We start from the raw sequence: 16,396 nt of genomic DNA, 5'->3' as shown, positions 1-16,396 counted from the left end.
AGGGCATTTTTGTTGTCTTTTATTTTCAGTTGAGGGGTTAAGGGGAGTCAAGGGAAAGGTGCCAGGCAGTGTGTGCCTCCAGATCCAGCCCAGGGAAGAGGGAGAAGATAAAGCAGGTGGGCTGATCTGAGGGCATCACGCTCCCTCTGCTGTCAGTACGTCCGCTTTTCTAATGTCCTTGCTCACACCCCAAAGTGTGTGGGTGACACTTCCACTCTCAGCTGGTGAAGAGGGCAGATGTGGATAACTCAAGAATCTGTCCATGGGACATCTCAGCTGAGCAGGCCAGCAACCGCTGCTCACTCCCTTCCTGAAAGCGAGCTCAGAACGGTTTTCGGGCCCCACTTCTGTGTGCCTGGCAATGAGAGTCACGTCTCCTGGAGGAGGAGACATAGCCCTTGCCCTCAGAGAGCCTGCACTCTGAGGGCAGAGGTAGCTGCTGCCTTCACAGTGCCGCCACCTGCCGGGGGAGACACAGACCCCACTGTCATGGACAGCCCAGTCGTATATATACAGACTCTGACACCGTCAGAACCGGGCCTGGGATTCAAGAAACAAAGGCATGTCAGCAAACGCGTGTTACAGAAGTCACGCGATCTGGAGTTGTAGAAAGATCATAGATTCAAAGAGAAAATACCTGTGAAGATTTTTCAGTCCCTACTTTGTAGCCTCTGAGTTTATGGTGTTTACACACACACTCAATTCCTTAAGAGACAGGAGAGATGCAAACGCTGGGCCTGAGGGTGAGAAAAATGCAAACACAACATCCTGAAGAGTGGGAGCAGAGCAAGCCTGTGTATAATTAGTGCATTGTTTCCATTTGCACGAAGGGTTTGTGAGCTTGTGAGTGCAGGGGCCATCCTCTGCTTCTCCTTTAAATGCAGCCCTAGAGCACTGGGAGAGCTCCGTTCCACCACAGTGAAAACCCAGTGATCATTTCTCAACAAAGCCTTAATGTGACCCTCCCGAGCTCCTGCTAAGAGTCTGGTTAGAGATGGGCCTCTGTCAGTGTCTGAAGGGGCCCTGGAGTCGGCTGGAACACAGACCAGATAGAGGGGGCCCTTTCTTCACATGGGGTCCTTGCACCCCAGGGTTCCCTACCACGGTCCGTCTCCCCTTAGCAACTTGAGCTTGGAGGACCTCTCTTATTAAATATCTGCTGCAGGAACTACTGTCCTCAGGAAGGAAGACGTGGGGAGGAGGAATCTGCCAGGTGCCTATCTGTCCTGTTTACAGGACAAAGCACCCTGAGGGCCTAGCCCCTGGCACATGCCCCGTAATAATGTTCTGAATGAATACAAGTTTTAAAAATGAATGTTGTGAACCACCTATCAAATCCCAAGCCCTGGAACATCTTCTCTTTTAGGCCTCTTAATCTCATATGATAGGAATATTCCATTTTTATACTCGGAGGCTTAGAGAGGTTAAGGGATTTCCCGAAGGTCACACAGCTACTAAGTGGTACAGCCACTGGGGTCTGACTCCAGAGGTCAGATCCTACACAGGATCTGCCCTGCTGACCCTACACAACTCTGCCCTTCATTATCTCTCGAGTCGTGTAATCCTTGGAAGTCTTCCCGGGAAATGGATCTTTCCTCTTAGAACAAGCAGGTGCGAGGGGACAACTCTTGGGCATTCATTAACATTTGTTCAGTAGAGTTGCTATCGATTCATTGCTTCAGGTGAGCATGACACCAGACTGGGCACCATTACGTACACAAAGGGGTGGGGAAGCTAAGTTGCAGCTTTCTCAGAATTTACAACCTAATGTGAACACCGAATCACTCAAAGGGAGAAAGATTCATCTCTTTTCTTCATTTTTACTACAAATAGGAGTCTCAGAGTGCTGGGCTCCTCAGTTTGAGGGACAAGCCACTGGAGAGCCTCCGGGAAGTGGGTGTTGCAGGTAAACGTGTGTTTGTATTGACACCGTGATCTGTCTGACCCCTCAGCCCAGCAAGTGAGCTGACAGACAGATGAGGTTGCACTGTGTTTGGCTGCTAGAAGCTGGGAGCCTAATTTGGAGCCCACCAGTAGCACATGTTCAGGACTTTCTGCTACGTGTTAATAATATATCGTTAAGTAATATGATATATATTAACTAATATTACATATAATATATAGTAAGTGATAATAATAGTACACTACTGATCTGATTCTTGGCTTCACTGTATGTCTCTGCCTCCTTTTTCTTGAGTCTTCACTCCCTACTCCTTTCTAATTGCTGGGTTTCATATACCCCCAAGAGCATAGGACTTGGGTTTAAATCCCCTGCAATTGAATTCCATCCCAAAGATGAGTGGTCTGGGGCAAGTTATATCATTTCTCTGTGTATCAGTTTTCAAGTCTATAAAATGGGTATGCTGTGTCTTAAATAGGGGTTTTGTAGGAGTTAAATAAGATATTGTATGTAATGGGGTCCATAGATATTACAAAAGGCAAACGAGAGATAGAACTAGCCATAAATCCTTCTTTTGGAGATAGTTCCACAGGACCTACAGGCAGGAGGAGATGAGGGTCTCTACCTAGCTGTGGGACTAAGCTGAATTAATGCTCATAGGTTTCAGAAGTGAAAGTTGGTACCTGAGAGGTAAGCCCTCAGAGAACTAGGTGTGGATGCCAACCAAGGAAAACAGGAGATGAATCAAGGTTTACCCAAAGGCAGAACCAGCTAGGAGCCAGTCAGTAAATAATGCTACAAGTAAATAAGTAGCAGTGAATCAAGAAGTGAATCAAGCCAGATCTCCATGTGCTCAAGTCACAGATAGGGTCCACTTGACCACAAAATCAGTAGATGGCTTTCTGAAAGCCTAACTGGGACCAGGGTCCAAAAAGTATTTGGGGCCTAGTAGGAAAGATAGCCCATTCACCTGGAGAGCCAGGAGGCAGGTCAGGCCCACAGGCTCAGGACAGGGAAAGCAGGAGTAGGATAAGTAGGCTGGAGGCAGAAGGCAGACACTGAAGGGGGAAGATCAGTTCCAAGAAAGAAGCCAGGAAAGGCGAGTAGGAGAGCAAACAGAACACTTGCCAGACCTGGGAGGGGGCCCTCATCTGTGTCTCCTCTGGGAGAAGTCTGGACACCTCCATCTCCAACAGTTTCAGGTGAGTGCATTAGTCAAACCAATAGCGTGTGTGTGTGTGTGTGTGTGTGTGTAGATGGGTGGATAGCAACAGAGGCAGAGAGATTTTAGGGAATTTATGGAATTGGTTCACATAACTTTAGGAGCTGGCACATCTACTATCTTCAGGGCAAGCTGGCAGGCTAGTGACTGCAGCAGCATTGAGGCTGGAGTCTTCTGTCTGAAGGCAGCCCAGAGGCAGAGCTTCCTCCTCTTTGGCAAACCTCAGCTTTGATCTTCAGGCCTTCAAATGTCAGGTGGGCCCGCCCACATTACAGCAGGAAATACGTTTTGCCCAAAGTCTACTGAATGTAAACATTAATCTGATCTAAAAAAATAGCTTTGTGGCAACATCTAGATAGATGTCTGACCAAACAACTGGGCACCATAACCTAGCTACGTTGACACAGAAAATGAACCATCACAGTGAGGAAAAGTCAACATGCTACCAAACACTGAGGCCGAATGCAGTGTGTGTGATCTATATATCCATTCACTTTGATGCTTTTTTTCATTGTGATAAAATACACATAACATAAAATTTCCCATCTCAACCATTTTAAGTAGACAGGTCAGTGTATTAAATACATTCACACTGTTATGCAACCATCACCACCACCCATCCTCTTTTCTCACTGTAAAACTGAAACTCTACACCCACTAATGGCAGTTCTCCATTCTCCCCTCACCCCAGCCCCTGCAACCTCGAGGAAACCCTTAGTTTCCTAGTAGAAATATTTTTTTAAATCCCAACCTTTGCTAGGTAACCAAAGCAGAAAAGGGACAAACATCAATAAGGTATGAAGTGCCCCAGATGCCAAGAATAGGAGCAGGGGAGGTGGGGTGGGGTGCGGGGAGGGAGGGTTCCAGCTCCAGGGAAGAGAGGCTCATCATGAGGAATAAAACAAACTAGAAAAAACTGGAAACCAACTCCTCTTCTGCTTTTTCCACTGAACTCATAAATGTCTGTATAATCCTAGTCCTCTAATAAGAGCTCCACCTAAGAAGCATACATTAAAAACTGGTAAAACAAACAAAAATATATTTAGTTGTTTAATCTCCGAGAATCATTCATAATTCTAACTTCTTAATTCACCTTCCCAGTCTCATCTCTCCTTGGTTCTCTCATCTCCCTTTGCCTCCATGTCCCAGTTCCTGATCATTACTTCGAGTGCCCTTAACTTCAGACACCCCTAAGAAAGCACATAATCTTGTTATCTATCCTGTAATCTGATCCCTCACCTCCCTGTAATCGTCCTTAAATCCCCTCCTTAATTTCAGATCCATGAAAGAAGTTGCAAAACTCTTATTTCAGGAGCATTTGAGATCTTGCTCCCTGGTATATGTTGTCAGTTTGGCTCCAATCAACTCTCATAAAAATTCTCTACATGTCTGGGCATTTCTGACCTCAACAAATGCAACAAAAGTCACAGAGTCTGGAGGTACTTGTTTGTCCCCCTAATAGAGAACAAAACGTGTTCTGCTAGAAGACTGAGAACAAGAGAGAGGCATGGAGGTGGGACTGGGTGTGGCAGGAGCCCCTCCGTGGGATAAAAGAGTGATCGAATGAATGGAAGAGATCCTGAGGAGGAAGGAAAAAGGGCCCATGAGATTGGTGGGCCCAATTCATTTTTACTATATGAAGACCAGGACTTCCCCATATGTATGGCTTTGAGATGTACTTAGCCTTCACCGCCCCAGGGTTTGTTATAGGACACACTCTGTTTTGATGTGGTGGAGAGTTGAGAGGATCTTAGAAATGTAATGGGATCCTGCTGTTTCAAGAATCAGGCTCCTATTTCAGAGGTGACCTGAAGAAGGACACCTGATAGAAGAGAGAGAAATACAGGCCAACTTCCTGCTGTAAAACAAAGAGAGAAAGGGAAGGGAAAAAAACACTCAGGATCTTTGGGGATGGCAAGTGGACATGAGGGGCGATGCTCAAGGCATCACCTTTCCTGTTCTTTTTACCCCTCCCACCTCTCTTTCTACCCAGGCCACGGAGAAACTTCTGGGGGCAAGGACTCCGCTTCCTGGCTCAAGAAGCTCTGCCCTAGATGGTCGGTATCAGGGAGGCTGTAGGCCAGTCCCTTCCACCAGCCCAGCCTGCCCATCCACCACTGTTTCCTTCCTGTTCCTAGGCTCTCATTACCATTCCTCCTTCTTCTGTGTGTCTTTGCACTGAATTAAAATTTTATTTCATCAGAGACAGAAGAAAGAGCCAGAGGGACACGGGACAAAGTGCACAATCCAGAGAGCCCTGGCCCCAAACAGCACCGTGGAGGAAACTTCCTTGGAAGTCTTTGATCTCAGTCTTTAGAAAATTAAAAACTTGGAAAACCATGACGTGATTCTTCCCTCTGTGCTCCACGCCACTCCCCCAAGGCTGTCTGACCTCCTCTCAAGGGCCCCTCCTTTGGTCAGGGAACTGCATAACGTAGGCAACACTGCTTCCCTCCTCCTGACCCTTGACTGGGTCTCACCCCTTTGTGGATCTGTTCTATCTCTGTGTCATTGACATTGCTGACTTATTATTGCTCTAGGATAACTTTAAATGGACAAAAGCTTTTCCTGGAGTCTCCTTCCCAACCCTTCTGCACAGCCAGTTTCCTGAGAAGAGGCTCCATCAGAACCCGAGACTTCCCAGCTGTGGGTTCTCTGATCAGGCCAGAGCTCCTGGGGCTCCAGGCCCCACCCTGCCCCCTGCACCCATCTTTTTGTTCACTTTGAGCTTACTGTGAACTGAGACGGAAAAATAGGAAGATAGTGAGATAATTACGACAAGCCAAACTGTTCAGAGACTCTGCCGGGGCAGAATGGTGATGTTGTGACTGCTTCGGCCTGTTCCAAGAGCAGCTTGAAGGATGGCTCAGCTCACACAGACTTGACTTGGGGTGGTGAACACACAATACAATATACATGTGATGGATTATAGACTAGTACACCTGAAACCTATATAATTTTCTTAACTAATGCCACCCCAATAAATTCAATAAAAAATAGTTAAAGAAGAAGAAGAAGACATGAAAGAAGGGTCCTGGAGGGAAACAGAACCACCTCAGGACTCAGGTGGGGACCTTGAGCCCTTTCCTCCCCCTTCCCATAAAGCCTGCTCATGGGCAGCACATGCCAACAGCTTAGATGGAAAAACTCTCTCAAGTTTCAAAGCTGGCCTGGTGTGAATATAATGAAGCATCTCATTAAACCTTTCTTCAAGAGTGCCAGGCCCTACATCTCTGCTGTGATTCCCAGAAGCACGAGGCTGGTGGAGATGACCTGTGTAAAAGCATTGGCTGACTTTGCCCCCTTGGACAAGCGACTTGAACCCCGGCGCTCGTTTTTTCTCGTCTGTAAAATAAAAGGGTTAGGCAACGTCATTTCTCACGCCCCTCCATCTCTGTGGTTTCGTGATTTCTATGACTGTCAGAACAAAACAAGTAAAATCTGAGAACAAGGGGAAGAAAATATCTTAGAAAAACCCACAATGTCCATAAAAGAAAAAGCCAAGGTCAGAACACAGGTGCCTAGATTCCAAGCCCAGGGCTCTACCTGCATCAAAGGAAGGTCTTCTGAGTCATATTTGCACTATTGCGTTACCCATGCCCTGCAAAAGCAAAATCCCCACACAGCAAACGTGTTTCATCTTCCCATGACCAGGTCGTTCTCCATCAGTCCATCAGTCATCGCCCCTTCAAGTCAGCATTTGAAATATGTTTTTTTAATTATGGATTATTGACATGATGGGATGCTGTAGTCCGTGAAGAACTGAACGTGGGAACCATGTCAACACATGTATATGCAAAGGTGGACAAACCCCTGTGGCAAAGAGGTGGCTCCACGGGGACAGATGCACACTGATTACGTAAGTGGAAAAGTGTGCTCATTGCTTGCTCACTGACCCAAGATGAGAGGCAAATTGAGATTGTATTCTTTTATTAATAGAGACTCAATAAACGAATGCTTATTATTTTTAAATTCTGGCAGTTTTAGCCACCTCAGCCACTGTTTCAGACAGAATGTGACCAGGTCCACAGAATCCTTTTTTGAGCAATGGGCTTCCCCCTACTCTCCTCATGCCCCAGCCTTTGCTTCCCACCCTCACTGTGCACACAGGCCCCTTCCACCCCCATCCACACACACGCTCCAGCTAAAAAGGCCAGCTTGCCTCTTTGGCTGAGAAAAGGGGCAGCAGCAGGCTGGAAGAAGGATGGAAGGAGACGTAGAGTTCCCCATGGCTGAGGATGGCATAGATGCTCAGGTGACCCCACTAGCCTGGGTGGTGAGGTGACCACGAGCCCTGGCTCAGGTAAACAGCTTCAAACACCTAGAACTCACATTACCAGCGACATTACCAGGAAAGCTGGAGTGAGAGACCCCCTCAAAGCTCAAGGAACCTCAGAGATTTCCTCCAGATGATAAACTCCCCAGTCGGAAGAGCCCTTGGGGGAGGGGCTGCTGGGTCAACGTCCATACAACAGTAAGAATCATAGAATTTGGAATTAGACACAACTGGGGTGAAAAATAGGCTCGCTGCTTAGGAGCTGGGTGATGTTAGGTGTTTCTTACTCCCTCTGAGTCAGTCTTCTAATGTGTAAAATGAGGTGTTAGCTCAGGGGCTTGGTGGAAATTAGTGTAATGTATGCAATGGCCTTAGCACAGGCCTGGCTAAGTAGGCCCTTGAGAAATGAGGTTTCCAGTAGAGCAATATTATTATTATCTTGCACCACCTCCCTGGAATGTTCAGGTCACTCATTCTCCTGCATTGTTCCCTGGGGGAGTCTGGAGATTGGAACCCCCCCATGGCCAGCCTCTGGTTGTGCTGAACTAAGGAGAAGGGCAGGGGCAGGGATCAGGCTTCCATCTGCACCAGCCTTGGTGTTTGCTCAACTACAAACCAAACCCTGGCATCCAACTGCTCAGTCCAAGTCCCTTGGAGCACTGAAAAGCTTCTGACCAGAGGCTCTGATCAAGGGACTGGCTCTGTATTCAGGACATGCATCCTGGTTTGGGAGAAGCAGGCAGCGACTCCACGAGCCATCTGGAGGGGGCGGCGTTTCCAACTAGAGCTCGGAAAGACCAGACAATAATTAAAATCGTGTGGTATTAGCACAAGAATAGGCTGATCAGGGGGATTAGGCAGCCTGGAAACAGACCCTAACACATACACAAGGATTTAATAAATGATAACAGAAACCATAAATCCCTGGGGAAGGCATGAGTTTCATGAAAACTGGGACCTGGGAAAATTGGCTGTTTGAAAAGGAATCAGTTTTGATCCTCAACTCATAGTATTCACTAAAATTTCACTTAGACCAGAGTTAAACCTGCAAAAACAAAGGATGGGAGAAAAAGCCAGAACATGTCATTTTCCCGAATGGTAAGACTGCACAGTATAAAGATGCAAATGGTTCATGAATTAAGATATATGTTGAATCTAATCCCTTTCAAAGTCCCAAATGAGATTTTTTTTTTCCTGAAGCTAGACAGCATGATTCTAAAATTCATCTGGAAAATGAACAGAAATAGCCAATTTTTTTTTTACACTGAGTAATTGCAGAAGATTTGTTCCACCAGATAATAAAATGCTACATTTCATATTCAAAAATGTCTGAATCTATAAAGATACAATAATTATAACAGTGTGATTACAATAGAAGAGCCAACTGAACAGAATAACTCAAATAATCTACTGTATATAAATTAAAAAAGTTAGCATGTGATATGTGCAGAAGGGGAAACAAAACATTGTTTAATGCGTGATGCTGGGATAAATGATTTCCTATTTAAATGTTTATCACACAACATAGAACAAAACAAAATTTAGATAGATTAAAGAGTTAAATGTAAAAAATGAAATCATAAAATAGATTAAATATAGATTATTATTTCTATCTCAGTATGGAGATAAAATTTCTAAGCATAAAAGGAATTGAGGAAATCACAAAAAAAGAAATAGATATATTTGGCTGCATAAAAATTCAAACCATCTCTATAAAAAAATCAGAGGGTAAAAAGTAAACAGCAAAATCAACCTGAGAAAAATGTCAACAAAAACATCAAAAATTAATGTTCTTAATACATAAAATAGTATCTATACATAACAAAATGCACTAATCACCCCCAAATGTGTAAGAAACAAGAATAGGCTATTGCAGAAAAAATTCAAATCATGTTTTAAACATACAAAGCAATGTTGAACCTCACTAACAATCAATATATGTGAAAAAACACAGTAATGAAATGCATTTGTTGCCCTGTTGAATCAGCAAAAACCGGGAAAGGCAGTGCAGGCCATTGATGAAGGTACGGTGTCGTGATGCACACTGCTTGCACCATAAAAATCTGTGCAATATTCTAGAATGCAATATGGCAATAAGCCTCAAAGATCTTTAAAACATTCCTTCTCTTTGTTGGAGAATAATTCCACTTTGATTTTGAGCAAGTAAAACTAAGGACAAACGTACATATTTGTATCATTTATATTTAATAAGTAAAAACAAATTAAATATCCACCATGTGTTTGGATATCCACCAAGTTTTAGAAAGTTAAATAAATTATAGTATATCCACAAGATGGAGCATTATATTATCATTTGAAATTATGATCACAAAGCATTTTTAATGTTTGGGAAAATTATTCGCAATATGTTACAGTGTGATCTTAACAGGACATTTTATTTTATTGCTCACTTATTCTGGTTCCCACCACTTCATACCCCAAATTTCTACAAGTATAATGAATGATTTTTTTTTTTTTTTTAAGAAAAGTACTTGTACTTCTGAGCTCCTCGTCTTCCACAATCACTCTTGCGGTATAGCAAAATTCCTCTCCCCTGACCTCATCTCAGCAGACCCTTGTCTTCCAGGTCCTAAACTAAACTGTACTGGCTGGTGATCTCTTGTCTGCCTCCGGGGCTGTCCATTTGGGAAGGTGGATGGCCCCTCACCTTGTATGCTTTGTAGCGGGCCGTGCCACCCACAGAACCTGGCACCCAAGAGAAGGCAAAGCGCTTTACTGGACTTTGGCATTGCCAGAACTTACCTGGGTTCATATTTTAGTCTTGCCAAGTATGAATGCTGGCTGATGACTTTGGCCAAGTTTCTCCATCTGAGCTAGAAAGTATGCTCCAGGAGGGCAGGCTGTCTCTAGTCCACTGTTGTCTCTCCAAAGGAGATTCAACAAAGAATGAATGAGTGAATGAATGAACAACTGTGAAGTGGGTGAAATAAGCCCATTTGACAGAGAGGCTGTACAAACCAAATGCAGTGACGTATACAAACAGTCAGGTCCACAGTAGATGGACAGTAAATGCTCACAGCTCCCGGCTGACCTCGGACAGAGCCTCCGACTCCCTGATCTCCCATGGTGAGACAGCTTTGATGAAGGTATAAACAGTTTAGTCTTGTCTCTTTGAGTTTTCCCAGGTGGTCCGAAACACATGGCTTTTTTCTCCCTCTTCCTCTTCTTTTCCTTTTGGTTTCCTCTGAATCGATTCTGCTGCTGGTGAAGGGCAGTAAATTAATAACTAGATTTCCCCCCACGACAACAAGCCCAACAACTAATTGGCTCGATATCTCCCTGTTGCCGTATCACTTTGGGATTTTCTGGGTGAGATATAAATAAGCCAATTCCATTAATAAGCCATTTGGCCAAGGGAAGAAAATGCACTTCTGAGATCCCGAGGGGTCTGGGGAAGCTGCTCAGTGGCCCATGGAGCGAAAGACCTGACTGCAGGAACGAAGGGTTCCACTTCTGCCCTCCTCCCTGCAAATCTGTCCTCCTGGCCGAGTCCTCTGAGCCCGTCCTGGGGGCGGGAGAAGGAGAGCTCTGTGAAGTTTTAAAATTATAATTTAGATAAATCTGCGCATTCGTTGGCCTGAGTGTGTCTCTGGAAAATAATAGTTAGCAGGGTCGGACCTGCCGCATTTCAGGGGCTTTATTGTCTCCTTATAATTAAGTCCTGCACAGAAATCCAATTACAAATGTTCTCAATTGCCCTCCAGCTAAGTGCTAACAGAAGAGGGGAGGAAGGCTCTTGGACTTAAATAACTCTGGATAAAAATTAATATTGTGGCTCTGTTGGCTAATTAAAAGTGCTGCCTCTATTAGCAGGTCTTTATATTAATAAATGAGACTATTATTATCATATCCGACAACCTGGGCCCTTACCAAGTCTGCTCTGTCAACCTTGCTTTTGAAAGCACAAGTTCATCGCCCTGGGCACAGGTTTCTATGGCCATAGAGGGGACGACTCCATCCCAGCCAGCCATTTACTGAGATGGGCACCTTAGCAGTGGCCACCTTGCGTGTCCCTCACACCAACTCTGTCTGGTATGTGTTACGGTTCCTGCTTTGCAGCTGAGCAAACAGAGGCTTAGGTGTTCAGTAACTTCTCCTAATAAGAGGCAGAGTTTGGATTCAGACCTGCAGCCTCAGGACACTGAGTCTGACACTCATTGCATTGCAGTACCAGCTAATGTTCTTTGCTGGATTGGTGGGGCAGGTGAAGGTCTTCACTAGGTATTGGTACCCAGAAGGTATAAAACTTCTCCTCAGTAGTTTTGGTGCATTCCTTTGTTGCCCAGGGACTAATTTATCAATACTAACCTCCTCCTGTGGGCCAGGCACTGTTGCTGCTCTCAAAGAGGCAAGCAAGTATTACAGTGGCAGAGCAAACACTGGCTGCTGCAGGAGCACACCAGGACACAGCCAGCCCAAACTTGGGTGGTAGGGAAGATTTCTCTAGGCTGAGTTTGGGAGGACAAAGAGGAGAAACGCAGGCTACAGGGTGAGACACGGGGGAGGGGGTCCCCAGGCAATTTCCCAAGGAAGTCTTGTGTACAAAGGCATCTGAGGGTGGCTGAAAGGTATCCACTGTGCCTGAAACCTAACTTTCAAGGTGTGCTATGAAAAATTGATAAGGCCAGAGAAGGAAGCAGGGCCAGATCAGATCAGGTAGGGCCCGGCTGCCTTTGCTCACAGCTTGGGCAGGTTACCCAAGGGCAATAAAATGTCTTTGAATGGTTTTAAAAAGGAAATGATTAAACAAACTTGTATTTTGTGCTCATCTCCCTGGCAGGAATGTGGAGAGAAACTGGCCACAGGCCACCCTGAAAGCAAAGGGCCAAAAGGAGAAACATGAGGGTAACAATGGAAATAGAGAGATGTGGCCCCACTCAAGAGATGTGCAAGAGGTAGAATGAACCAAACTCAGTGACTGACCACAGGTACAATGTGAGGGAGAAGGAGGAGCCATATCTGACCCTCAGTTCTCTGTCCTGAGCAAAGTGAAGAGATTCCAGAAGATGGGAAAGACAGGATGAGAAGAAACTTTGGGTGGAGAGGAAGTTCAGTTTTGGACATGAGGAGCTTCCATGTCTTGAGGGACACTGATGGGCAGTTGTCTAGTGAGCTGCTGGATACAGGGGTCTGGAGCTCAAGAGAAATAAGATCCTGGAGATGATGCTTTGAGAATTATGTTGGGGCCTGCCATCTATATTGCACCCAGTATAGATGAATCACCCAGGGGGAGCAGGGGGAGTGGCCACACAGGTCCTCAGTGGGCTTTCATCTTTGTTTATCACTTCAGCAAACATTTACTATGTCTCTCCTACAGGCAAGACAGTCATCACCTGTTACCAAGCAATTCCAACTCTTCGTGCATCATTTCCCTGGTGACAGACATGAGGAATGTCATGTCCAATTTCTAACCTAGACTAGATGCCCCCCAACCTACCCAGGAACACTGAATTTAACTTGAGTCTTCAGCATCTGCTGGCAATCCAGTAAGAATGATTTGAAGTCCGGTTCTATGCCCAACCTTGGGTTGGCCTCTGATTCACTCCAAGGCTTGAACTATTATGAGACCAGGATGACAGAGAAAAAGTAGCCATATACACTCAGTCTCAGATATTATTTGCTGTAAGTCACTAGAGCCCTGTAACAGAACCCAGACCCGATCATTTCAATGTCTAAATTCCAAAAATAATAATAATAATGAATGAAATACTGACGAGACTTAAAGAATGAAAGCTTTTAAGTGAGGCAGGGTAGGAGAGAGAAGGAGGGAAGAAAAATATCCAAAAACAACATCTTGTTTTTACTAAGTAATGAGCCAGCCACTTGCCATCCATCAGCTAACAAATGCAGGAAAGTCCAGACTGATAGGAACACTAAGAGAATGGGGTGAACGGTTACAATGCAAAGGATTTTCTCATGATAAGGAGGTTGTCTCAGCTTTCACCAGAAATCTTACCAGAATTTCTGGTTAAGTTTTCCTGCTTCACTAAATCACTGGCTTTTCTAATCCTGCTTCTGAGTCAAACCTGGAGCAGGCGAGAGGCAGGTCTGGCCAGGGTAGAGTTCAGGGGGTCATTTCTTAAACAAGATTATGAAGTGTGAAGTCAGAAGGCAGACCCTAACATTGTGTCTGTGGAGATACCAAAGTCAAAGCCACCTGATAAGATCCAAGACATGACCATCAACCCAAGCAGCTAGACAAGGAGCTACAGATATGGCGTCAAAATAAGAGGTAAGGAGGACTGGGGGAATAGAGCCAGGAAGCTGAAGAATGGTAAGTAGCGGCAGTGGTAAACAGAGGGAGTCTGAAGGAATGTCAGAGATCAAGAACTGGTGCTATCTGGATATATTAGTTATCTGTTGCTATGTAGTGAATCACCCCAAATTTTAGTGGCAGGAAACAACACACACTCTCTATCACACTGTTTCTGCAAATCTAGAATCTGAGCATGTCTTAGCTGAGTACCTCTGGTTCAAAATCTTTCCTGAGGCTGAAGTCACACTGGAGACCAAAGAAGTGTAGCCTCCTCTTAAAGGCTTGACTCGGGGATAGGGCAGGATGGAGGGTCTATTTCTAAGCTCACTGATGTGGTTGCTGGCAGGCCTCAATTTCTCACCTCATGGGCCTTTCCACAGGCTGCCTAAATGTTCTTGCAACATGGTAGCTGTGGCTGGAGAAAAAAAGAGAGAGACAAAAAACAGAATGTGAGAAAGTGAGAGAGAGCAAGCTCCCAAGATGGAAGCCACAGTATTTTATAACCTAATCTTCGAAGTGACATGCCGTCACTTCTGTCATATTTTATTCATTAGAAGCAAATCTGTACCTCCAGCCCACTTTGAAGGGGAAGGGATTATATAACTAGGTGAGCACCAAGAGGCCAGGATCACTGGGGGGGCATCTAAAAGGGTACCTACCACACTGAGGTTGCTTTTTGAGGTCCAAAGGTGGGACTACAGGTGTGGGCAAGCCAGGTTCACTTAAAGGGGCATTACAGGCTCGACACTTGTGTGTGGAATAAACTTCTTTGATGGATGAGAATCTTGCAGAATTTTTGGTTCCTTCATTATCCACCTTGATTATTATTTTCCGTGGCTACAGATGTTGAGATAGAAGGTATAGATAGGTAGGGTAACTATATACTGATTTTGGATATTCTCTAGAAGTTGACCTTTGACCAAATCACTGATGGCATCCTACATTTGTCTCTCATCCTATTGATCCTTCCTTCTCAAAAATTCCCCTACAATTATTTTCTGTGCTGCAAATCAGTCTCTGTATAACCTCTAATTGTCAGTACTTTCATACAATGCTATTTCAATTGATAAATCTTCTGAGAGCAGAGCTCCAATATCTAGTCAGTCACATCAGGAAAATAAAGTTTATGTCTCCTGGAAGTGTGTTAACAGCTTCTATTCTTATAAAAGAATGGCAAACATCATCAGGTTGAAGAGAACATGGGGTATGATGTGTGGTCAGAGTGATACAATCAAATCACATTCTGGGCCTGCTCAGCCTACCTGAGCAAGGTCTGGCTTGGTCTTTTCCGACTGTCTTAGGAAGAGGCAGGTGAGGTCCTGGAAGGGTCCCAGAGAGGAGAGCACAGTGGGACTGTTGCTGCAAGTTTTCACACTGGGCTTGCGCCTTTGGAGAGGTCCCATGCAGAATGCATGCTGTAAATACATGACCTGTGTGGTTAAGAACAGCCAGGGACCAGGCCAGACCTATGGAGATTAAATAGAGAGCATGAAAAAAGAAAAAAATGACAGCAGTAGAATATGAAGAAAGGAGGGGATCCTAGAAGAGAAAGAAACCAGATGGAAGAGCCCACAGTAAACATGGTAGGAAGCCACCACGCCCAGCACTGGGCCCATCAGCTGTAGCTCCCTCGTGGGTAAATTCATGTATCCACTTTACAAAGTCCCTACTAGGTTCTAGGCAGCTAAGGATACAACAATGAACAAAAGAGACATCACTGCTGTTCAATTAGCATTCCCTATAGAGGGGGAACAGAAATGGAGCCAGTGCAATGAGGCTCACCACAGAGATATCAGGTCATCAGAGCCCAAAGATGCTGAGGTCACCCTACCAGCACAGTCCTCTGGCTTTCAGCTCATCCACAGGGAACCCAGCTTGAGGGAAATGCTCCTCTAGTTCTTCCTCACCCAAAACCTTAGCCTCAGCCCATCAGGATAGTGTTCAACCCTCTTCGTCTCTCACTGCATTGGCCATCTCTCAGGATCTGGGTGTTTTTACCCTTGTCCTGCCTCTTCCTCTGTCCATTCAGAAGACCCTTTTGGAATGGCAAGGTCAAGAGAAAAAGGCAACGGCTGCCATTAGCCATGGTTGGGAATGGAGCACCTCCTCTAGTCTTGCGGACAGGAAGCAGAAGAAAGTATGTCCCACGAAACACAAGGGCCGTTAACCTAAAACAAACAGAGGCCCAGAGGCCCTTCTCACCTTCCTCATCTCTCAGTGGCACTGTGCCCCCTTGTGGCACTAAAAGGACTGATCTCCTGGGCACACTACAAGGAGACGATGCAGAAGGAAAGGGTAGTTGGTAAGTCTTTAGCTCCCAGGTATGCGTCTGGCCTTAAGCTGCTCAGAGAACCCTCAGGGTCTCTGGTCTGTGGTCTCTTCTCCAGCCTCCAGAGAGGTCACCTTCGGCATGGCCCCATGTGTCTGTCTGGACGGTTGAGACAAAAACTCAGCATTATTTTCTGCTCCTCACCTACTTTTTATGAGAGTTTCTTCCTGATGTCTATCATAAAACCTCCCTGCGATTATTTCCTTCCATAATTAAAAGCAAAGAACTAAAGCCAGCCAAATGTCAGATTCTGGACATTCTACAGCACACAGAAGTCAAGACCCTAAAGACACTCACTGTTCACACTGGTGAGCTGAGGACGGGGCATCTCAAGTAGGACTTGAGAGGGACAGAAGGGAGGCCAGGGTGGCTCTGGAGCCCCCGTGGAGGCT

This window comes from Desmodus rotundus, chromosome 12 (assembly GCF_022682495.2).
Source record: "Desmodus rotundus isolate HL8 chromosome 12, HLdesRot8A.1, whole genome shotgun sequence".
NCBI lineage: Eukaryota > Metazoa > Chordata > Mammalia > Chiroptera > Phyllostomidae > Desmodus > Desmodus rotundus.
The sequence above is the reverse complement of the archived record's forward strand: the minus strand, read 5'-3'. Positions refer to the sequence as shown.